General features: G+C 32.8%; 1 protein-coding gene across 8 annotated transcripts in view; it reads left to right on the top strand.

Moving 5' to 3' along the window:
• Positions 1–4,589: 4,589 nt before the first annotated feature.
• LOC126866566 (probable G-protein coupled receptor CG31760) overlaps positions 4,590–24,444 on the top strand; it is a 70,518-nt gene continuing 50,663 nt past the window's right edge. For 7 of the 8 annotated variants that reach the window (XR_007689926.1, XM_050620333.1, XM_050620332.1 and 4 more), the window contains exon 1: positions 4,591–4,866. The gene's annotated coding sequence lies outside the window, so the exon portion shown is untranslated. Of the gene's footprint in view, positions 4,867–24,444 lie in introns of all 8 variants that reach the window. The other variant, XM_050620334.1, reaches the window with a different exon arrangement.

The raw sequence follows: 24,444 nt of genomic DNA, 5'->3' as shown, positions 1-24,444 counted from the left end.
AGTTTTATATCAACGTCCATAGTAATTGAAAGATGATCGCCTGTAACAAATACACGAGATTTAATAATATAATTAAAAACAGTTGCAAATTAATGTCCAGTGATAGAAATCGTTAAAGTACAGTAACCTTTCTTCTTTGAAACTGTTGTAAAAAATAAATTACGTAAAGAAAATTTTGAAAATTTACCGTAAAGTGAAATTACGATGCATTGTAACTAACGAAATTAGCATAAAGGTAAACTGTATATTGAGGAAATTTTTTTATCACTGATAGATAATTAATTCGTTTTAGTTTTTTTTTATTCTTCTATTTTAATATCGATCGTTTGGATATTATGTATCGATCTTTTTTTCACTGTGAGTATCTTAGGTGTTAGAAATTTAAGCTGGAATATCTCCTTTGTGTATTTCCTCTCAGTAAAAGTAACTCCAAACGTTTAAATGTTATCAGAGAATGTTACTATACGCGTTATTGGAAAGTTTTCAAGGCACAAGGATGAAAAAGTTAACAAGAATCTTGCAATTAATCGGAAGTTACCTACCGATCGTTTAACGATTTATCGGAAGTGGAGTTTGTAGGAAAGTTTCTTAGTCGATTTATGAGATACGATGTAGGAAGAAAGTCAGTCAAACATTTCCACAAATTGGACGATCGGGGCAGTACTTTCCAACGTTTTATGCAGCGTTGACGAAATTAAAAATAGAAATGTATATGTACTAACAGTTTCAATTTATAACGAACATAAAATTGGTGTCAGAGGTTCAACTCTTTAGCCTAATCGAATCCTCATTTAATTAGAAATTTCCCTAATCACGAGAGTGAATGTTCACAAAGGCAACTCTATTTCAAATAGATCGATTTTAATTCTTCAAACCTTAATATCACGTAACTTATTTGCGGTATAAATAAAACTACACATAAAAAGATACGGGATTCTTAAATAAAGAAATTATTATATTTAAAAAGCTAAGGATCCGAGTCATCAGTTAACTCGATTAACAGATAACAATAGATGATTATAAACAAAGCTGAACGCGATAATTTGATATACTTAAACCCGTGACTCGTTAAGTGTCTCTTGTGAGTGCAAAATTGTGTATAATTTTTTTTCGAAAATCCATGTCAAACACTTGTTCGATTCATCGATACTGAAAACCGATTATTAACACACCATGTCTCGTTGTTTATGATTTTTTAATCACGCGTAATCTTTACTCTATTTTGTTATCGCGCTTAACGAAGTCCGTTTATTTGAAAATCGACTTATTTGTACGCAAATGCTCGCAATTCAAGCGTTACACAGTGGTAGACAGATGGAAGAAAAGAAATCAATTTCTTTCACTCACCTCAAGTAATACGACAATACGAAAAATCCTTCGAATTTCGATAAAAGGATACGAACTCTGAAGAAGCTCGATCAAAGAGCGAAATGTCGCGGAGACAGATATCCGTCGATAGCATGTACGATGTGTCACGAGTATGCGCACATAAATAAACGATGGCCAATGCCCGAAAGCTGATCATGACTTAATTCGCTATATCACCATTTGCACTATTCTAGAGCAAGTGCAGCGAATACAATGCCGTGGCCAGCTTCGAATTTCGTACTATAGACACATTATACCCTACATACTATTTCAGATGCAACAAGCGTTGCGAGACCGTGCTAGACATGCGGCTGAAACCAAACACACTCCACCCCTTTCTAATTGCATTTATCGGTTCTATCTATACGGGTTGTAATTCATCGTTTAATAAATTGAATTTTTAGATGTATCGAATATCGTCAATTTAACGTAATGGAACGGTTTCGTGGTTTTAATTAATAAATTTATAATGTCTACGCGTTTGTTGGAAAAGCCGCGTAAATCGATACAACACGTTAAACACGCAGAGACATGAAATGAATCTCAAGTATGGCACCGGTCATAAAATTGAACAACTAAAAGAGTTCTATTTCATTCGTCGAACGCCGTGAACACATAAAGTAAACATGTCTGTTTTATCATCAAAATCGATTGCACAATGTTAATTTCATGACATTAATTGGATGAATATCTTGTGATGTTAACCCGGTCGATTCATAATTATCTCGGCATAAGTGTGCAATGTTTCGAACAAAAATTAATTGCGTTTCATTAATTTAATGTACCGTGTATGAAAGAATCGCCGCGGAGTACGGTTATCTATTTTAGGAAAGCGATGAAAGATATTATTTTTATGTATATAATGTATTTATGTTAGTATATTTTGTAAAGCTTGCTTCACACGTAAGATCGGTAAAAAGGTACTGTATTACCATAATTACTAGGCCCTTATATTTCTCCGAGATAACGAAAAGCATCATTAAGTATTTCCTTCACTTCTTAAGAACAGCTTCTCATTGAAATGCTGAAGTACCGCTACGAGTACTGGGTACTTGTTTCTAAGAACGAGTCACACAGTGCAATATTGGCCGTTTCAACGGTCTAGTCGATTCAAAGGCGCACCTATTTTAAGGTTTAATTGGCCGAAATAAAATTGTTTGGTACAATAAATTTACTGCCGATTTACGCTCAACTTCGGCTTTGCTATACTATTGTATGTTTCAGAAAATGGCATTCGTTTTAGAGCGAACGAAGCGTGATAATTCTATTCTCATGTAGACTGAAAAATAGGCCTTTTTAGAAAGAAATTAAAATATTTTGAGATAGTGCAGAAATAGAACTGTATAAATTTTATACACAGGTCTATTTATTATTCGCATAAATTCTAGGTATCTTGGAACTTTCTACTGTACTTTTAACAAAGACGGAGCCAATATAGATATAAATATTGATGGATCAGTAGAAACCAATTGTAGAATTTCATTTTCTACCAAGTCATTTATAGAGGCACCTAATTCCATTCGTTAAATAACTAATTTTTCGATACAACGGGCTACTGACGTACTTTGGTAGAGAAATGTCAATAATTCTTTGAACCATGAGTATTTATTTATATATATATTTATATAAAGTTTTCATATATCTTGCAAATTAATCAATTTACTGCGCAACTAACTATGCAATTAGAATTTTATAAATTCTACAAGAATTCTCCGACTGCCAAGGACCTATCCAGACGTAGTTAAACATTAAATTAGTGTTCAATCTGCAAGGATATCATGAAGTTATTATGTATTTTATAAAATACATATGTATATATATATATCATAGTTTGTAGTATAAATATACAGTTACGAATAAATTACTTTCATTATAGTAACGTATTTTATCATTCATGGTTATCAGATGCTACACCTATTAATTTCTTATTTATCAGATCGCACCGAAGAGGAAGTTTAAAGAGAAGACAAAAGATTTCTTATATAATTAGAATAAAAAATTATGCACGATATGAGAAATAAGAGGAAAATAATAATCGTCATCATCATATGTACCAACTTTATAGTTCCACAAAGGGATTAGTACCTGTTTAACTTGCATCCTACTGTAAATTTCTTTATCAACTTGAAATAGTTATAAGTAGTATTTAATGTTAAAAGAAGAAAAAGAAAGGAGAATGAAACTATGAATGTTAAAAAAAGAAGAAGAAAGAAGAATGAAACTATGAACCAAGATTAAAACATTGGATTAAAGATAAGATTCAAAATATCAGTTATTGGTTAAAAAATGAACTTATCAAAGTTTGAACGTGCTTTGTATAAAATCATAATCCGAATATTGTCCTTTATTCGGTGATTAAATTTTGTCAGCAGTGCTGGTTATATAATGCGATTTTCGTTATTTCTAATTAGTTTTCATATATCTTGCAAACTATTTAATTTACTGCGCAATTAACTGTGCAATTAGAATTCTATAAATCCTACAAGAATCTTCCGACTGTCAAGGACCAATCCAGACATAGTTAAACATTAAATTAGAGTTCAATCTGCAAGGATATCATGCGTTTATAAAATTAGGAGTGGACTAATTAATGATACTATACTAGTGTAAGATAAACTTATAACTTAAGATACACCAATTAGTGGATAAGCCGTACTAGTTTGCATAAAATGGAATGTAAATATTTCAGCGTGAGAAATATCGAGAAATTGCAAAATAATTATCAGTTCTGTTGTATATAAACGAATTTTAATTCATACCATATATATATACTCAACTGAACTAGAATAGATTAGAACGCATCTGAAAGCTGTTCTTTTAATTCAAGCGTAAAACCATTAACGAATGGTTTTTCGAAATGACTATCTATAAACAACGACTTTTATTTCGAATAATAAAAACGAACACAGAATCGATCTCCATATAGAAGAAACGAAAAAATTCTGCAATTCACCGCCGTATTGAGGGGCAACGTTTTATCATGGAACGATAGAGCTTTTCAAATCGTTTCAACGTTTTCATCTAATTGCAATCAAACAAGAAATGTGCTAGTTGCTCCAAACCACCCTATAGAGAGACTTTGGGCCACGTAGCTAGGAGATCCGTGGTTATGGGCGGCGTGGTGAGGCGAAGAGAAGCGACGCAGCCCGTACCCGTGGTGAATTTCCTCGAGTGGAGGCAAAGTTTGATTTTGCGGAGGGCGCACGCCCCGCTTCCAGCTGCACAACCGACTGGCCTTTAAGCAGTCACGAACGAACCCTCGTTCGTTGCAGCCGTAGAAAACCTCTTCGTTTCTGCGCGACTTCCTCCTTTTTCTTCACTCTCGTCAGTGAAAACGAATCGCCTCGAATCTCGAGATCGCTATCCATAAATATCAGTTACGTGTGTGATATTCTCGATATTAACAGTGTGACTGTGATCCATTTTCTGTTTGGGTTTCTCTAACGTTCTATCGCTGCAAGAGATGCTGCTGGAAATAGAGGGCAAGGGCTACTTCTCGTAAGTATATTCCTATGTTACGACGCTCGTCGAAAGATGATAAGCTTAGCCAGTTTAGACGGATCTTGCTTCGATTCGATCCTCGCCGCGATTAATCCATTAAGAATTTCGTTAGTAGCGAAATTTGTCGTCGCTGGATGCAGGCGAGCTTATTGAATTAGCTCGGCAGGACGGAGATTGGGATACCAGGATCGTGAATTAGGATGCGAATACACGGAATACCCTGACAGATAGACGCTGTAAATTAGTGTTTGAGAAATCCTCGCTAATTCGGACCGTTTGCTCGAACGATATTTACCTACTCGCTCCTTTTCTTCTTCTTCTTTCTTTTTTTTTTTTTTTTTTTAAGACCACGGATTTCTACCTTTCAATATTCGCGCGAGAGGAATAACTTTAGATCTAGTGATACGTACATTTATCGTGCATGTATATTTGTAATTTTGATGTACTTGTAATTGCTAGAAATTTGTATTTGCGTAGAACATTCTACTTGTACGTCCTTCCGTACGACACTCGAGATTTTGTCAAGATCAAAATATATTCTTCGCGTTGAAAGGAACAAGAGGCTTTTATGTGGTTGAATGGACGAACATATTTCGTAAGCGAGAGGCAACATTTATCGACATTTAACGATAAACGACCGATTGTGTCAGCTATTAATCGTGTTGCTAAGCGCGTATCTTATTGTCGATGCAACATGTTTTCTGCTTTAAATTGTATATTGATCATTATAAAATATCCGCGTACACGCGTCGCACAAGATCATTACTTTCTGATTCTGCGTGATGTGATTGAATATCAAAAATAGGTGAATACATATTTTCTAATTATAGCGATAATTAAGAAAACCTCAACGACAAGGCGTAAAATATGAAATGATATTATTACAGATCATGCTAAATGAAACGTTTGTTTCTGGCTGTGTATCGTCTTTATGTATATAGAATAATATTACATCTGAAAAATCCTCAAACCATAACAATATTATGTATTTTAGGGTGAAACGGAGAAATTCTGTTAATTCCAGTAATTAAAATTGAATATGTTCATTCTTATTCATTGAACGCATTATTATTTCAATGCTTAATTTTAATATCTAAATTTTAATATTTAAATAACATTTATACACCGAGAAACCATGTTACACAGAGAAAGCTGTATTACAGAAATTTACTATATTTCCAGCAATACAAACAAATAATTTCTAAGCTTAGAAATAAACATACTTAATAACTTTGTTGAATAATATTTTATGGTTTTATAAAATATTAAATATAGTTCTTTAACATTCAATTTGCTGTTATTTACTTGAAGATAGATTTTATCTGATCGAACATTGGCTTGATTTTAATTGGCTTGAAATCGTTTGTGTTATATTATTATAAGGTCATGGCTATTGTCATTATATAAATAAACATGATACCTACAACCCTTAGATACAATGATACGCAAACGATACATTATAGTCTTAATAAGTTTCAACGTTAGTATGCAAACAAGAACACAGGCTGTCTAAATAAAAACATTCACAGTGATTAGACTCCTTTGTTTTTATACGAATTGAATTAATTCTTCATAAAGATTTATGCAAATAAAATTTTCATCCCGTCTGTTGGAAATCTCCGCCTCGAACGTGAATTACAAACAATTTTTTCATAAGAAATATATGAAGATATTATACTGAAAAGACATCTGACAAAATAGATTTTCAAATGCATTGTATATAAAATACATAGAGTGAAATTTAATAAGGATCTTATGAATTTGCGTTGAATGTGTATATGTTTGATGTTTAAATAACATGTGACACAAATATGTTCTCAAACCAGAGTTTTATTAAGAAGATATAATATCGTTTACACAGTTCAGTAAATATGTTAAAATTTTGCGTTAATTAGCATATGTAAAACCAAACTATTGGTCATTTACCTTCAAACGTTAATTTGTTTCTTTTCTCATGGATTTCTAATTCGCAAAAATTATCGCATATACTCAGAGGTTTATACAAATTATTTCGTACATGAAAATATGTACTGTTGGATATTGTCAAAATCTTCTAACTGAAACAAAAAGATCAAAATCTCTAAACTAGAAATTTGAAAGTAAATAAAACATTTTAAATTAGTTACACGGCGTTTAAGCTTAGATTCTTATAAAAACGATCACTGGTAACAGTAACTTGCATTATCAAAGATCTATTAATCACAATTAAAATACGTCCAATGAAATAAATGCTTTTTGGACAAAAATACTAGTAGCTTTTCGTCAGGCGCTCTGCTTGATTGATCTACTATGATTTTCAAATATTCGAGCTAATTGGTGGTTTGTTCACAAGTGGTAATTTTTTCTATTTTTTCCTGTTATACGTATACTTCTCATTAATAATATTTAAAATAGATATATATTTCAAATGAAGATATTAGTCATCGATATTTATGTGACATTCGTAAACCGTAGCTACCTTTAGATGTAAATATAATATTTATAATTTATAACGTGCTGTCACACGTGCAACAATTAACCATAATCGGTTACTGTTTAATATAAAATGACATCATCCGAAGGCTTGCAAGTTTTCTGCAAATTTGTGAATTCCATATATTTCAAATAAACCATTTGAATAATCCATTAAATTAAAATTATTCTGTATAATTTCGTAAACGAAGGTAAACTAGATTTTGCATAATTTGACGTTCAGTTGATGTTGCGAAACGTAATTAAACAAATACGTGTAAAATGTAAAAAATTTGGACAAATGAAAGTAGATATTCCACAGTTTACTGTTATTATTATGAACGTTCACGTTCTCGAAAAATGTGGCAGCTTTAAATACGAAGTGTATACCTACGTACGTATGTGCAATTATTAACATGAAGATGAATATACAATTATTATAAATAAGATATACCTGTATATGTCTTATTTTTCGCGTGTTACATAAAAAAATAATATCACCAATTAGAAACAAATTTTATTAACGATTGTTTCAATGACATTGATATTGTTTATCTCAAAATTATGGTACCTGTATTTTTTAAAAACCCTACCGTAACATTGTGATAACGCATTATAATAATGCGATGAATACGTTACACAGAAACTAACTAAGCGTAGATAGTGTAGCTAGTGGAAACTATCTACGTGTCAAGTCTAAGAATCATTATTAATAAATTATCATTAGATCTGCTAAAACAGTAGCGAACAGCTGCTATCGTAGTTGCGAGTTTTAAATCTCTGTTTGTATAAAAAGAAATTCGAAGTTTATTCAGAAGTTATTTAGAAGAGTGAGAAATTACCGTATAAGAAGTTTAAAAACCAACCAATTCCAACTGAACTTCATTTACCTAAGGATTAAGTTCGGCTTTAATGCAACAAAGAGACTAATCCGTGTAATTGTAGAACGACTAGACAACGGAAAAGCTCGATGAAATCCTGTTTAGTAGTTCAGTGCCTTTAAATATCATATATTTGCTCATCGCAGGTTCTACTTTTGACGTTGGCGATTCCTGAATTTCTGGTTCAATACAACGTCTAAAATGTATGTTTCTTTGACGTAATAAATACATATAAAACGTTGTTGCAGTTACGTTATAAAAATTTCAATCATCAAACCAATGCAATAAACATTTTAATTAGAAACCTAAGCCAACGATATACATAAAAGGATCTTCATTTCCCTTAGCTTTGTAATTATTTAAAGTCTTGTGCAACGTTTATGTACGTGGAGGGGAAATGATAGTCTGAAAGTTAAATCTTTACTTTTAAATCTAAAAACAAATTAAAATATACTTTATCGATCGGAATTTAATTTCAAGGGAATATTTTGCCGAAAGGTAATTAAAGATTTTATTTTTTATTTCAATGATTTTAATCGCTTCGGTTACAATGTTTATCCATCTTTATCCGCCTACATTGTAAGATTTCGGTAACGCTGTTTAAGTAAAACGAGATTTTCATTGCATAATGCCTCAACTGCTTTATTGTTTTCTGGTAGCCGAGCTATTTCCAGCTTTCCCCCTTTTGTTGCTTTATTGGCTGCCGGCCACGAGCAGTTTTTGACACTTCACAGCAGGCTGATCTTGTCTGTTATACAAAAGGAATTTAAAGAAATTAGAATGAAACACCATAAAGATCAATCGTCTATGAGAAGATTATACACGATTGATGTCAAATTGCCAATGATATTCCGATCAATAAAAGTCGATATCTTTTAACGTGTCGTTCTAACAAATCATTTTAAGCGAATCTTAGCTCGCACGAAATCGAATGAATGTTTAACATTTCAATGAGCTGAACTGAAATTGTACACATTATTGTAATTTCATATTTTGCCGATTGTCGAGCCTATCAAACAAATATCTAACTGAATGATCTAGAAAACTGACAGCTATCGCGAGAGACATTGGACGTTACGGTTATTCCACGCTAATCTCTAATTAAGGAAATCAGAAAACATTTTATGATTTTTTAATAGTCTGGAACATTGCTGAGACTAAAATTGCTTGCTTCAAATGAAATAAACCTCGATTACGTTCGATTTTCGGAAGACGAAGATTGAAAAGATAGACATTATTAAAACAAAAACAAAAAAGACAGTTTTTGTATTATACTTTTCTACCTGTCATCATTAAACCGCGGATTTCTACGCAAATTCTTCTGCTTTTTTTTCTCGCGAATGTAATTAAAGAAGCATAAGTTCGATAGAAAATTGTTTCAAGTATTACAGGGAGCACTATACTTTATATATTTCATACATTTTGTTCATACCATCTGCATCCTGTGCATTTTAGAGTTCCTATAAACGCGTAAAAATCCACCATGGCCATCATGGTCTGATTATCTTACATGCGAAATGTAGTTTTAGTTTCAAAGTACGTGGTGCATAACAGCGAAAGCGTGTTTAATAAAATTACAAGAGTATAATGTTCAACAAAAAAAAGTGTACTATCGGGCAAAGGATGTAAGACAATATTGGAACAATAAGAGTCCTTTTTTTCTTTTCCTTGCTCCTTTTGCAGCGTAACCTTAGGGGAAGATGATGAAGGGAATTAAAAAAAGGCTTACTCGCTTCTTCTATGCAGCCCTTGATTCTAAACAGGCCGATATCCATCGAGGGTCGTTCTATCCGGTCTATCGATTTTTCCTGAAATCCGTTGTTGACCTTAATAGCTGCCTGTCGTTGCTATCTCAATCCAGCTTGCCTTCGAACGACCAAGATCTCCTTAAACATATCAGCCACGAAAATTGTTCGTAAGTATAAAGTAGCTCCATTCATCGTTCTCTAAGAGATACTAAACATATTCAAACAGTATACATACTATACACATGTGAGTGTTTCGAAGCGTGCAAATATTGAATAGAATTTTTTTCTTTTAATTTCTTTCTCTGTTGCATCCACCGATCAATTTCAGTCATTGGAAATCACGCGAATCGACGTAAGATCACAGTTAAATATAATAACATCACGTTAGATTAAAAAAACAATTCGAAGGTGTTTCGAGAACTTCAATACACTTGAGCACGAATTCGCAATTTGAGTCACTTCTTTAGGACTTTCGTTGATCATTACTGATGGTACATCCTACGTTGATATTCCTGACAAGATACAACCACGCGTTCAATCGAGTTTATTTCGTTTCATCTGTTACGCAGTGGCTGGTCGTCGTTGTTAAGTAGGTAAGCATGCTTACAATTTTTAGATGATCCGCAATCTTGTTAATGCTACCGGATGTTTTCTGTCAAACGACAATGGACTGGTTTCGTAAATATCGTTTCTCATACTGTGGAAATTTGTACGTATGTTGTACGTGAAACTTTCCAAGCCTGTCCCAATGTTCTATGTATAAATCAATTTGTCTGCTCTTTAAGAGAATTTGCAGCATTGCGCGATAATATTTCTAAGTTTAGAACAGGATAGTCGGAAATAAATAAAAGACCTACCTCTTTGAACATCCGCAAGTATCGAAGCGCTGTGACCGATTTACGTTTTTGGTGCTTCCTCAAGTTTCTAAGATTACAAATTCCCCCACATTTGGTTAAGCATTGGGTGGAAAATGATCTGAAGAAGTTAAGTATTTTTTTCTACGTCAGCTATCCCGAGGGTAGAGGATATAAATACATTTTTAAAGGGCTCGTACTCAAGATAAGTTTATGCTAAAGTAAAAGGCAAGTTCGTTGAGCCAGCTCGAATCAAAAGACGCAGTTTTCACGTCCCACGCTATAGGATTTCTATATCCTTTGGTAAATCCCTTGAATGATTCAACTTGAAACAAACAATTCACATGTACCGTAAATGGTTGCAGAGATATGCGACGACATTATTATCTTGCTATTTTTGTATTAAGGGAAGAATACAATTTTCCAAAAATATATCTGTAAATTATATGCACATACATACATACATACATATGAAATATACAACGTTTCACGATTACATTCTTATCGAGTTTAAACGAATTTGGTAATGTTGAATCGTTTCAGGTTTATTCAAATTCTATCCGGATAATTACGACAGATACGTCACGAAGTTTCACGTATAAGATGACACACATAATATGTATATTCTTACAAGTTTTTTTATAGCAAATGCTCAAGTACTTCGATGAATCATTCTACAATAAGACTCACAGATATTTATAAATATTAACGCAGAATTATTAGCAATCAATGCGTCGAAGCGTTCAAATCTGGATATTTAGAAGCATGTAACAGCATATTCAAATATTTATTTTCAGCTTAATTTCGTATCCCAGTTCATATCGTGTAAATTACAAAACTAACTGCTGTAAATAGTATTCATAGAATTTACGCAGAAATCATTTTATTATCCCGTGCTTGTAGAGAGACGGTTTAATCACATTGGGGATAGAAGGTTTAAACTGAAACAGTAGTTAAAATCCAGACATCCGTCTCGCGTAGACGATGCTAGATAAAGCTTCTCATAATTCATTGGTATGATGAGTACCGGTACTTATCTAGAATAGGCAGTGTAACGCAAAAACATCTGACTCAGTAAGTCATGTCCAAAGCTTCAGTTTCTGCTGATTCCCCCAAAACCATAAAATCCTCTGAGCAAGGCCCCTGAGTCGGTCTGCGATTAGATTTCAGAATATCTCTCGAAACGTCTCACTGTGCTGCGCTTCTTTGATCAGCTGTCGAGACAGTTGATAATCGCGGACATGTTAATCCTATTGATGAAGCGGATCGCGAAAAAATGAATCTTTCTTTTTTTATTCTTCCTCGATCTGAGACTGCGTAACAACGAACTCAGAATTCATAATTCAGTGCTATAGCCACTTAAAGATAGGCATCTTTATTTTTACTTGTCACAGGCAAATCGCTCGAAATACTTGGTCGTAGATGAAAAGCGGATCTCGTACGATTATTTCGAAAGGAGACAATGCCGGGCTGAGAAACTACGTTTTTCGAAACGACGTGCAAATGCGTGGCCCATGCACCCTCACAAGGTTCTTCTCTGTATTTAATGGTAGCATCAGGGAATTTTGTATTTTTTGTTACGACCGAGAAATGAAACCTTTGCTTCAGATGTATATCGTACTCAGAAAAATTAAAGGAAGCGATACCAGTGAAACGTTATTATGTCCCACGGCCATCGCACTGCCTAAGGGTTTCCGACATTCACAATAAAAAGAAATATCGTTTTGCCAAAAGAATAAGTTTTATTGAACTGGGAAGTTATCATCAACGCTGCGAATATAGCCTGGGGAACTAAAAAGCCTTTTTGTGCCCGATGTCAAGGTATCTTTTCTGTCCATTCTTATCTTCAATGGCTAACCCCATGTTAGTAGTCGAAAGTACTATGGCATCGTATGATAATCTCATTTACACATAAAACCAGCCATTATTTTAGTTTTCATATAACACCTTCCAATTGAATCGTAAAAAAAATTATTTCTTAACGCGAAAAAGTTAGATCACACGTGACGTAAAATTTATCTTATCGTATTGTCATATTCACTGTTTCTGAAACGTTGACACGCCCAATTGCTATCTTACAGGCTATATTATTTTTTAGCAAGAAGGAACATTGGAAATGTCAATATCTATTATCAGTAGCGTGAAAAGCGATATCGTGAAATATTCTAATAAGAAAATCAAGGAAATTTTCGAACGAAGACAGGATGGTATTGTCACGAAAATGGAAATAATTTGGAAAGGGACAATGATTTCAACAATTTCAACTCAAAAATGACAATATCTCAAAACTTGAAACGTGACTATGATAATAATGGTGCAATAACGCCATAAAATTTCTATCTGGAATATCGACATTATAAACTACGCATAATTAAACAACAGTTTTGTGCCTCTAACATTTTTTATTAAGAAAATTGTAACTATAACAATGTAAATTGTAATATTCCTTACTTTAAGGAATTTATCTCTTTAAATTTTGAAGTTTAATATTGATAAATATGCCAAAAATATATTCTTTCGCATGAGAAAAGTACTTATTACATACATTTTGATGTAGAATGTTGATTCTATAAAGTATAATAAAAATTCTTCACAAGAAAAAATTACAGATAGTTTCTTCGCGATAAATGGTAAATAAAGAAAAGATAAAAGCAGAATTTCAGATTGTACAATTATTAAAAATTACTAATTACTAATTATCACTATTATTAAGAATGAACATTTTTTCCTGAATTTATACAACACGCATCCATTAATTGATTATGTGTATCTTAATTAATAACATATATATTTATCAAGTGATAAGAGAAGTGACACTAATGTGCTTATTTGATATTATCAGTTAAGAAGACGAAGTAACATGTGATTCCAAAATTTCGAATGGTATTATATGATTACTACACATCTAAAATATGTAGATTAGTTTACTAACACTAAAGGCCTAAAACAAACTGGCAATTTTAATTAAAGCAATATATGGGCAAAAAGATATATACCTATATACATATATACGAATATTATTTCTGAGAAAATATTACTCCTATTCATTTTTTCTTCCTCGTGAAACACTGTTACTCATATTTTTATGTCAGGCGCAATTAAAAGTTGTTCTTTGATTTCAGTTGATTATTAATTAACTAATTAATCCATCTTCTTTCATGATAAATTTTTGCAGCTTATTTGTGGTAGATAGAATCGTATCATCTTGATGGATATAGTTATCCCAATCGCATTTTGAAATTAATGCCACCGTGCTATTATTTCAATCATCTATAAATTCTCGGATCAATTGCCTCTGCCACGAAAATAATACAGAATTAGAGTATATGAAATAACAATTACTATTAATTTAGATTAAAACAATTTACTCGTATTATATGACAATTATCGTCACACTCGTTTCGAGTTATTAAGAATTATTTTCTTCTTCGTGTTAACATCCTCGTAGGCTAGTTTATGATATTAAAAAAGAAAGAGAGACTATTTTTGAATCAGGATATCAGTTAAACTTGACTATCGCTATATTAAGCCCGGATATCATTTCTGCTATTATATACAGCCTGTCTGGAAATTTAACGGGATTGTCAATATACGTATTGCTGTCGATATATTATCACTAACATTCATCGTATTTTTAAAAAACGTTCATATTTTATTCAGAATATATTTGTCCGGCATCGATACAGTGTTGGACGTATAAACGTTAAACGAACGAATATATAAGTTTTTGACGATCTGTTTTTGAAATTGTCCGGGATATTCCTGTCGCGGCTACTGCGCTTGTAATGTTTTCCTAACGAGTCTTTTATTGCAATCACCTTTTTCATTTGGTCTTTAACGTCGCATTAACTTCCCAGTTGTTAGCGACGAAGTTCGTTCTGTTTTTGAATTCCTGGGAGTAGCAAGTAGTTATAGAGCGTGAAATCGGCTGAATATGTATCAGATGAATATGAAATGAGCAAGTCATTTGCTCTTTAGCCGAGAATTCACGTAGTGTTCAACCAAGTACGTCGCGCTACGATGAACAGGTTGCATTATCATCGAAACGAAGCCAGATTTATTAAGCAAGACGCTATGACTAGTATGGTATGAGCTTTACATCATGTGCGTTCGAAGCTCATTAAATATTAATACTTGAATACTAAACTGAAAATATAAGTTTCAAGGCGACAGTAACGATTGGTAGGTGGCATTCACAGAGCAACTTGAAGAAAACGAAGTGCGTTATTTTTCAGACAGATTAATTGAGCTTATCCAAATTGGGCGTCGCATCTTCAAATTGAAATAAAACACAAATTATTTGATATCTTTGTTTCGACATAATACCTTTGTTTTAACGTAAGATTTATTTCATGACATTAGTTGAAGAGTGGAAGTAACAAAGGCTGTAAGTGGCATTTTAAAAGAGAAAACCTTTTTCTTGAGAATAATTGTGAATAATATCAGTAAATATGGAACGAAATGTTAGTGTGATAATTAGTGTGATATTATGTTACGCGATTAGCTTTTTAAATTATGCTGTAAACATCATGTTCCAGCGAATCTGCTACTTCGTGTTTGAACATGCACGTGGATAAATCTGCTCCAATTATTCTAACAAATAAGAAAATTTGTACTGGCACTTACAATAATTTTAAGGAATATATGTATCAAACCTAAATTCTCTCTTAGAATATAAAATTCTTTTTATTGTTAATTATCAGATATTTGAAATATTCAAATAATTGATATATAAATATATATGATAATAACAAATTTTTAAATAAGAATACATTATAATAAGAATATTGTAATAAAGATATATAAAGTAGTATGGTACGTTTAATGAATACATTTTGTATAATAAATAACATTTTAGTAAACAAAGCATTGTTTTCTACAAAACTTACAGTTTTGACACTTACAGCCTTATTTACTTCCACTGTTCGATTATGGAACGCAATATCATTCAAGCACCTCCCTCGGCTTTTTTCCACGATCCCAAAAAGGTTTGACTCAATTTTCCGCTACATTTTCACATAACTGGGGCTCAATTTCATCAATGGCGGCAGTGACATTGTTTTTCAGCTCGTCAATCGTCTTTGGATCATTGGCGTAGGCTTTACTTTCAAAAATTCCCACAGAAAAAATTCTAACGGTGTAGAATCGCATACTCTTGCTGGTCAATTGATGTTTCCTTTTCGTGAAATTAAGCGCCCATTGAATAACAATAAATTTAACAATAATAAAAGACAATAAATCAATTGAAGAAGATTGGTCATTCTGCAAAGTCAGCAAAGTTCAGTCAGGAGTCTCATTGTCAAACAAGTTTAGTGAAAATCATTCACTCGTTGTTAGTCGAAAGTATCGATATTCAGGTATTCAAGGAGATTCTGGCATCTTAGACATAAATTTCAGTTTGCAAGCATGTAGTGCCATGATAACTGATAACTTTACTTCGTTAACCTTCGTCTTTCGAGCATACCTCGAGCTTTGCATAATGTACGATATCTAAGGTTGCTAGTTAGCGAAGTTCGAGTATACCTTATGACATCAGCGCCCTTTACCGTTATCAGTTGCTGTAACTGTTACGAATAAATATAATAAGTTACGTTATTTATTACTGCAATGCTTTCAGAATGCTGCGAACAGAATTAGTTAATTCACTTCGTTCTATCGACTATATTCTGAATTCGTTTATTTGAATTTACGTGTACACAGAAAAAGAAAAAAAAGCAATTGAATAAGAATAGAATGTTTCATTTGTGCATGTAATAGCTCTAATAACAGAAATAGGAGTTGATATTTTAGCTTATCAACGCTATTGTTCTGAATAGTCGCAGTGACCAAATAACGTTACTATTATATTGACCTAATTAAACATTGCACTTTGTATTAACGTTGGTGGATCTTGGTGAATATGTAATACCTTTACGAGCCAATGTATGCAAATTTTTGCGCTGTTTCGTTTAGTGTCTATCGTAGGTAGTTATCTATCGTAAACAAAAAATCCTACGGAAGTAACTCCTACAATTTCGTTGGTTACAGAAAGCCAGGAAAGTCGTACGACATATTACGATGTAATAGTAAAATTGCACGAACGAACGATTTTTATTCGAATATTATTACTGAATCTGATACTGATACAACGCAACGATCTCTTCGTACGAGACATGTTAAATTAACGAAGAGCGACTGGTTATTAAGTAGTATTGTACTAAAGTGAGAAGATGGTTAACAGGATGGCACAGAAGCAGGAGAAGCACTCCCCTATCACGCTCATTGTCACGCGATACTATATAATCCTATTTGCAGTTTAGGAACTTTCGGTTAATATGCGTGCATGTATTTATGACTGTATTCGAAGTTATCGGAACAATCGATCAGAAGTTCTAGAGATCCTCTTTATCTTGAGAAACTTTATAGAACAATAATCGCTCAAAGATAATCGATCAAATTGTCATGCCTTTACACACACCTAGCCAGCTTCGTTTCTGCATGATCGGTAGAACAAAGATAACTGCGAGTCGATCGGATTTCAAGACAATCGCAAGTTTAATATTGGATAGATAATGTGGAAAGTTCACGTCTGAGGAACTGTGTATGTCTTTGGTAACGATTCAGTTGAATTGCTTGCAATCGTCAAGTTTCAATAAAATGAATAATCCGCAATAAAATTATATCGTTGTGCGATGATAATTAAAATAAATTGAAATATAATTGCGAATTATCTATACTAAAAGTTTCCTGATTACGATTTGCACTCCTACAGTAACTAAAGTGTGCATATGTATAGGATTGGATCTAATGAATTTTGAAAATGTGATTGGACTATTGGATATTGAATATTTAAGACCGACTTCGGACGAGCAGTTTGCGGTAAATCGCCTTAGGGACGGTAGATTGGAAAAACGAGGAAATGCATATGTATGTTTTCTTCTTTTGTGGCATAGAGGAATTTTACATCTCTGCTCTACCAGCGCTACCGACGTTAATTATGTCTTGTTAATCTCATTACAACGACTATATTAATGGGTCCATTCCGTTAATTTTAAGTAAATAAATGAAAAATTAAATGAAAATTAAAAACTCAATTAAACTCGAGCGATATAATGCCGCATCCACGCTGCTATTCGCGAACAGCTCGCGAATCATATTCGCTGACGGTGCGGACACTTTTGTGAATTGTGGGCAGGTTACTGCAAACACTCTTCTTCCTTCTTCCAAAAGAAAGACTATTCGAGAAAGATTTTCTTCTCTTCAAACACTATGCGTGTAAAGTCAGCAACAATTTTTTCCTTAAAAACTTCTCACGTCTACCATAATGACCATAAAAAATCTTATATAATTTCTTCCATGTTTACGATAATATGAATAGCCAAAATTTCTTTGGATGGTGTTTTCACCCCTAACACCGTTTCCCAGCAGGAAGAAGAAATTGCTTCGTTACAAGCACCACACGAACTACATTTGCGTAGCAAAGTGACCAATTTTTGGAATTTTCGAGTTGCCGAACTTCCCTTGTTAGTAGCGCTTGAAAATACTGGTTTTACGAATCCTGATTCATGGTCACACGTGGCGCACACACGTATACGTACAAAGTTCGCGCCGAGCGAGGCGGGATTACGGTTGAATGTTAAACAGAATGGAAATGAGAAAAAATTATTAGCATGGAGGTGCTTCTGGTGAACGTAGCGTCGTAATTGGAGCGCTAGCAACTAGGTGCTTTTACAAGTATACCTCAGACTTGAAGAATTGCGGTTGAAAAATAGCTGTGACTTTCTCAACCTTACAGCTGCTGTTCATATGGACGCAGCACTTGTACTTTGAGCATTTTTATTGTTTGCTAATGTTAGAGAGTGATAGATGGTCATTCTATGCAATACTGCAGAAGAAGTTTAATTATTGTTGATATTTACACATGCATGTAAGGGGAACTATTTAAATAGAATCACCTAAAACTGACCTGAATATTTTGTCTGATATTTATGAGTTTATAAGGAAACTGTTTATAGTAACAGTGTATGTTTGAAATTCAGTAATATTTGAGCAGATATACAGAAACTGGATTCTACCAAACAGACATTAAATTATATCAAATATGCAATTTTGCGCAATTATTCAATTCTTTTATTAAAAACGTAACAGAAATATACAGCAGCAAGTAAATTCTCTGTATAATCTGACATTGTTAGATATAAGGCATCTTTCTTGGCGATACCGACAATTTCTAATTTTAGCTTTGTGACTACGGAATTTGTGAAAAATTTCGGCTTACACTTATATATTTATAGCGATCTGTTCGAAACAGCAAACAGAACAACAAAGAAGAAATTCCTTTAAAAACTTTTTAAAAATATGTCAAGGTTAATTCTGTTCTTGCATACAATAAGAAATTACAGAGTAGTTAGAGTTAGATGTAACCATCATCTCACTGCTATTAGATTCTTCTCTGTGGAATAAATTAAACATATGGCTTATCACGATAAGCCAACAACGTCGCAGAATATGAAAAGGATTGTAGTTCCAAATTCAACACAAAAAATTCTATAAAGTATTGATTAAAACTTTGAAAAGTTATCAATAAAGTGTAACTGTAAATATCTTCGTTTAACTATATATTACGATCAAAATAAAATATTGACAAAATTCTTATACTTGTCTTCTCATTCCAATCACAGAGTAAAATTTACAAATATATGAAACATATATTTTTCTATGACTTTGAAAAATAAGTAAATGATAGGCTTGATAGACGAAATTTTATTTTTCGTTGAAAGAAATCAATTTAAAACATTTATAAAAATTCAACGGATTAAGATATCGTAGCAGTTTTACGCTAAATTATAGATAATATATTTTTGTACAAGATCCCACAAAATTTGTTTACTTTATACATTCCACTCACATTTGTTTTCCGGATACAAGCAAACAATGTTCCGCCGGATGTGGAGTCGAATAACATTATAGCACTCAGGCATTTTGTAATTTTATGTAATCAACAAAATATGAATACAGAATTACGATGCTGCTTAAGGTTCCCTATAAAAATCTTGATCCTTTGCCAAATATTTAGTTCAATAAATATTATTTATCTAAATTAGTTCTTTTTCCAAACTTCGCACGGCTTCCTGATTTGATTATCAATGTCAGTGACGAATTTATTATCTGAACAATCTACGTTTCATAGTAACTACTATGGAGTTAGTGCATCATTGATCAATCAACAATAATTTTCTGCTTATTAATTCACAATTATATCAAGGAAGGGACGGTGAAAAATATAACCTATCAAGGTAAAGGTTTTCATGATTCATTACATACTCGTACATGCATACCAAGTGTCGTGGTTCGTCCCGTTCTAATATCATCGTACACTAGCGGAAGTTGTACTTTACGTGAAGTGTCATGCGATGCGCATGATACTTTTTCTCAAGACACTTCACGTACAACCCTCGCTGCCAACCTTTTAGATTAGAGCGGTCTGAATGAACAACACTTGCTACACATTGCCTTACACAAATTCGTGTGTAATCCACGATATAGCAAAGGGAGAATGATCGAAAAAATCTAAAAAGTAAATAAAATATTTACAGTTAGTATAATGTTTACCGTTCGAAGCTTCATTTTCCAGAATAACGATTTAGGAAATTTATCTAATACTTATATAGCAATTCTCAAACATTCGTTTTGGCCACTGACTTTATCACTGATTTTTGTTATTTGGTTTGTTAATATTAATAATAAGACGAATGAAATTATACAATAGGTTTGGATATTCTTCGAAGATTGTCACACTTGATCGAATACGACCAGACGATTCCAAATTCCAAGCCAAAAGATGGTAATATTACGTATACAGGGATGAAACAAAATGGTAGAAGCACCTCTTATAAGCCGTACATGTATATAAGAGGTGTTTCCATTACCTTGTTCAACCGCTATAGAATCCAGTAATAAATAATTATTATATTACGCAAAATAGCATTTCCTTTAAAATCACTGAAATTTTATTAAAATAACTACACGCAGTTTCTGGCTTATCGTGTGTGGATATTTCTTTTTTTTATCTCCAATAATTTGTACAATTTGTCTTAGGGGATATTCGGGGTAAATTTCTGCAGCAGGTTTCGAAATCGTATCATGTAGATGCTTTCTCAGCAGAAAGCACCCGTGCAGAAAATATATACCAATGTTCTGTCTTCGCGGAAGAAGGTTTTCTGGATGTTTCCTATGGAGTCTTCTGGATACATTAACTGTCTAAAGATATTTGCCTGAGTTATTCCGATGATTCGGTAGATTTATATTTCCCTATTAGGTGAGTTATTTTCATTTCGTATTGCTTAGTTTACTTCTACTTAGTTTACTTAGTCTTTGCTAGAGTTTAGCAATGTGACCTTTTACAGGCATGTCACAGAGCTCGATTCTACATGTCCAAATTAATTTGGTAATTATTTCATAAATTAAGAGCTTGTTTTTTTATAATTAATTCAAAGTGTTTGCCAGTGAATCAGTATAAACTTTTTCTTTCTATCCGAATTTCGTCCATTTTTTTACATATATTGTGTTTCCATGTTAAGCGTGTCTAGACTCATTCCCAGATAGGTAATTCTTGTACCTTATGGTATCATATCGTTGTTGAGTGATACTGAAGGAGAATACTTTTCCTTAGTTGGTGTTTACTTTAATTTTCCATTGATCTTGCCGTAATTCAATCTTTTGGGCATGTTGCTGCGATATAAGAAACTGAAGAAACTGTGTTAAGATCCTCGCACAAGGCTGACATGGGAATATGCTTCAAAATAAGAATTGTAGAGAATATCTGTAAAGAAATTGATGGGATTTATCATAATTAAAATCGAATTGCCAATATATAATAGAAACGTTAGCGACTCTACCCATTCAATAGTTTTAAATACCTAATATATTATATATTCATTTAATGAACTCTTATTATGGCTTTCTTATACCTTTGTGCAAAATTTATATTAATATAAAAAAGAAATTATGCGTTTATCATAGAGTGCATCTATTCCGTAAGCATATGAATTCATACTTGCGTGTAAAGAAAATATTGTTACGAACAATTTACGCTGTGATAGAAGAACAATTTTCGAGCTTATGGCTAATGAAAAGACATATAATACATACGTACATATAAGACAATATTTTCACGTATTGTTTATTCATGGCAATCACATTTTCTCTTCATCCATCTTACCTTCGATTTACGTTAAATCTGCATTAATTTTATAACAAATATATATTTACTTTTCTGATCCAATATTACTTGTCTTTAATCTGCAGTTATCGCCATCGACACAATCAAACAAGGAGATTGCAGACGAAGTTGCAGGTACCTCGATGTAATTAAATAGATGAAAAGGTGTAAATCGTTGATAATTAATCAGTAATCATTTAATATCACGGAGGAACATGTTTTACTATGTTGTTGCTTATCAATAAAATTGCGTGATCGTGCTACGTTTCATCTAATCGTAGCGTAATCAAGAAAAGTAATAGAAGCAGCATTATATAGTTTGCTTGCACTCAATTTCTACCACCTACGGATCTTTTGCTCTCCGTCTCCTTCTCAAGAGACCGCCGTTGTATATGACGAGCTTGCTTGCACACACACCACCTGCCGCGAATAAAAGCACGAAACGAGGCAGGAAAGCAACGTATAATATATAGTTTCAACATATACAGCAACGTATACAAAATGTTCGTAGAACAAAAGGTAAGCAAGCGTAACTTTTACACGAAAAGGAAAGTATCTCATGAAATATAAGCAAAATGAAACGTCTAATAAGGAGTTACATGTAATAATAACCATAGTATACGCTTGCTTCTCCTGCTACAAGAGATCCACAAGGTAGATATAAATCAATGCTATTCCATGCCGTAATCTTGTGAACATAATATTATTTCATTTAAAATGCTCAAGGTTATTTTATATTACACGATAATGCTTTCGGCCTGTAGCCTAATAATTTAAAGTAAAAGACGAATTCGATGTATTCTTTTTGGGAAATTGGAACACGTTATTTTCTTTGTTTATTTCAAAAATGGTATTTTTCTTCTTCTTGCTTTTAATAGTAAGTACCGTAATAATAGTAAGTAAGTTACCGTAAACTGAGAAAACATTAGCAAGTTTTTGTAATATTACGCTACAAAACTAAAATACTTATATTTACTTTATATACCTTACCGCGACATTACATCTTCCGTCGTTTTACTTTAATTGCCTTTAATTTATTCAAGTATGCAAAAACGGAAGATTTTTCTTCTTTGCGACTTTTAATCTACGTTAATTGCCCGCAAGTTGTCTTGAAATTAGATTGTAAGTTATAGGATATAAGCATACACATATAGCAGAATCTACGGTAGAATCACTCGAATCTCACGGGAAGAGTTTAAATCTTCGAGTTATGGAGATATTGGCTTATCGACGTTATCGAGCAAGAGAGATTCAACGAACGAAAATTCGTCGTATAGAGGCTCTATACATGGGTTAATTTTCTCAGATCAGAGATATTCAAGGGTGTAAAGAGACGCGTAACAAATATAGCGATAGAAATCATAAATACATGCTTTCGACTTGACTGACAAAAAACAATCAGTTTGTGTGGGAGTAGCAAGGGCACGAAGAAAGGCGATACATAGTTTAGTGTGCAAGAAAACAAGGCCACGGTACTTCGAGTTCTAGAGGCAGCGGTGATAAAACTAACTTATAGGGGTGAACTTCGATTTGCAGAGGTCGAGCTTCTCTGAATTCGAGTTACAGAGATAAAATGACGCATCTAAACGTGAAGAGAATAATTCGAGTTAGAGGTAGTTTATGTTTCGATTTGTAGAACTTTTTAGAGCAGAGCGGAAGGGAACGAACAAAATTCTACTCTTACAGATATTTTCGAATTGTAGAGATCCGGGTTACCGAGGTTCTACCGTATTACGTAATTTTGTATTTTTGTATTTGACAAAAAGGTTCTTGTTTAGTACATAATTTAACAACTTCGTTACTTTATTTTAATTATCGATTAATAATTTTCGACGATTACCGTAATGTTCTAATCAATAACACGAAAGCATTGTGATAGTAACGGCTCTAATTTATATCGTATGGTTTAAACTAAACAAGAGAAGAATATTTTTTTCGAGTTTCCATTGCTCTTCATTTTTTCCATTATTTTTCCGAGTTACCATTGTTCCAACAATTATTTTTTTTTTCATTTTCTCTTTCTCTATTTTTCTTCGTATTTTCAGATCTTTCCTTATCCATAGAGCCGATTTTGTATTATATTATTATATATTATTTATTATATTATTGTATTACTTCTGTTACATTATGTATAGGTATATATAGTACTCTCGGTTATATTCGTGAATTTTAATTACAAATTTTTTCCAACAGATTATTTAAAAATGCCAGCATACCACTATTGTAAATGATACGAATATACCACAATCACTATTGTAGATATATAGATTAGACGAATAATAACGTAAAATAGAAAGCACATATTTGCATAGATATAGTATCAAAAAGTTATTTTGTCTATCTTATTTATTCAAGCCAGACTACTGTTACATATAAAGGTTGCTTTTTCTCTACTGCTCCTTCCTCAAGTTCGCTTATACAATTAGCAGTTAATTTAACTA

Source organism: Bombus huntii, chromosome 6, assembly GCF_024542735.1.
Source record: "Bombus huntii isolate Logan2020A chromosome 6, iyBomHunt1.1, whole genome shotgun sequence".
Lineage (NCBI taxonomy): Eukaryota > Metazoa > Arthropoda > Insecta > Hymenoptera > Apidae > Bombus > Bombus huntii.
The sequence above is the reverse complement of the archived record's forward strand: the minus strand, read 5'-3'. Positions and strand labels throughout refer to the sequence as shown.